This window comes from Penaeus japonicus, unplaced genomic scaffold, assembly GCF_977035675.1.
Source record: "Penaeus japonicus unplaced genomic scaffold, GWHDUDI00000001_assembly GWHDUDI00000014, whole genome shotgun sequence".
Lineage (NCBI taxonomy): Eukaryota > Metazoa > Arthropoda > Malacostraca > Decapoda > Penaeidae > Penaeus > Penaeus japonicus.
In genome coordinates this window covers 18,649,760-18,652,259 of record NW_028234416.1, presented here as the reverse complement: position 1 = coordinate 18,652,259, position 2,500 = coordinate 18,649,760, and positions in this window count along the sequence as shown.

The following is a 2,500-nucleotide window of genomic DNA, read 5'->3' as shown; positions in this document are numbered from 1 at the left end:
TGAATACCAGAGTGAGTGTGCAAACTGGTTGTGCTACAGTGGCTGCATGTTGTCTTTCGGATATTATGACTATTTTGAGAATAGGCAAATATAAAGTGGGTTTGTTGGGCTGGTGGTGTCATTATTATTGTTATCTGTATTTGTGGTTGTTTTTGGTTGTCAGTGATATCATGTATATTTGATAAAAGGGTAAGTATCATGAGGGTTGTAGTGCAAACAGCGGAATTAATATTGTTGTTATCAGTATATGTGGCTCCTTGTTGTGTTGTTAATATTACTTATAAGCCCTATTAAATAGATAAGCAAATATAACAAAGGTTCTTGTACAGAAGTGGTGTTATTATAATTGTTGTTTTCAGCACTTTAATCAGAAGCAATCTATGATTATTAGGTAATATTTGGGAAAGGGAGAAAGACGAAGAGAAAAGGTAGAAAGACGAAGAAAGGTAAATAAAAGGACGAAACAAGAGAGAAAATGAAGAATCAAACAAAAATATCGAAGTGTAAGTAGGTATTCTTGATTATTATAATGATGCTATTCCATGCATATTCCGCCTAATAATCAACGAAGCTCTATTGTTTGTGTGAATGTAACAAAGTATCCGATCTTTGCTGTGCCCTTTCAAGGTTAATCGTATTCATCTAAATGCAAGCGATGAGGGTTTTAAAACGTTTTTTTTCTATCATGTACAGCCTTTATCGTATGTTAATTAGTAACTGAAACTGAAGCAGTTAAACATCGCAAGACATTAAATAGCTCTGAATTGATAGTGCAGAAAAAAAATACAGATAACCTGGGCCAAACCCATAAAAAAAGTCTAACCAAAGACCTCCTGCATAGAACCCTATAACAGACCTCACATTTAAGGCCGAAGAACAGAAGAAAACAAGAACACTTAACAAAGAAGAAGGAAACAAAAAAATAAAAAAAAACAAAAAACAAAATGAAGTCATCAGGAAATCTAAAATAGTCATTTAATGCGACCGTCCGCCAATCACCTTGTTTAGCTTATGCAGTACGTGCCGCGTCTACAAGCTAATTAACAATTTTGTTTTACACTATCACAGCGCACCATGGGCCATGTTGGAACTTTTATAAGGGACGGGAGGTTTGTTTTAATCTCACCCAAAGGTCCTGCTGAGGGTTTAGTAGCGGCCGACAGATGGCAGTCGAAGATACACGTGATTTGTGGAGTGGTTGGTAGCCCTGAGTGAAGCAGGGTGGTCGTTGGAACAGCGGCCGGTTGGGTCCTTCTCGGATTGAGATATTTCCTGGGTGGGGGATTCGTTTTCGTTACTTTCATTGCTGTTATGATTCTTATTATTATCACTATGGTTGTTCTCATTGCCATTATGATAATAATAATCATTAATAGTATTTTCATCATTAAGATTATCATCATTATTATTACTATTATCATTATTTATTATTTTCATCTTTATTGTTATTATTATTAATATTATCATTATTATTATTATTATCTTTATCATTATTTTTATCATTATTATTATTATTATTACTATGACTATAATTTTGATCACTATCATTTTTACTATTATTATCATTATAGCTATCATCATTATCATTATGGTTATTATCATTATCATCCTCATCTTTTTAGTATCATTATTTTATCTTCTTATCATTTATATATTATTATCATTTATTATAATAATTAATTTTGTTATCATCATTACTACTATAATTTCCATTGCTATTACTATCACAACCCTTATTATCATCGTCATCGATATTACAATTATTATCATCATCATCATCATCATTATTCTTATGATAATTAGCTTGTTCGGAAGTTTAGAAGGTCAAATTTCCGTCTTAAAAAATATGTATAAAAGATTAATCCTGAAAATATAGTCACATCAACCTAATTCATATTTGATGATGACAGTGATGTTGATATTCTGCTATCATAAAATTGATAAATATGTTTGTTAATCTCGAAGACTGCATAAACAAGGGCATATTTTATGCAGGTTGGATATCAAGTTCATACATCATGGGGCTTTGTTTACGGTTTGGTCCGTTTCCTTGAGCTAAGTGAGCCAGCCTCGCGGACGGTGCGGCTGTGTTTTGTTACACGTGGATGTGGGTTTATATATGTATATATATATATATATATATATATATATGTTATTTATATATATATATATATATATGTTGTTTTATATATATATATATATTATATGTAATATATGTATTATATATATATATATATATATATATATATGTATATGTATGTATTATATATATATATATATATATATATATATATATTATATGTATTATAGATATATATATATATATATATATATATATATATATAAATATATATATACATATATATTCATATATATATAAACGGAGATAGAGAGAGAGAGAGAGAGAGAGAGAGAGAGAGAGAATGTATGTATGTATATATATATATTCATATATATATGTATATGTGTGTATGTATATATATATATATATATATATATA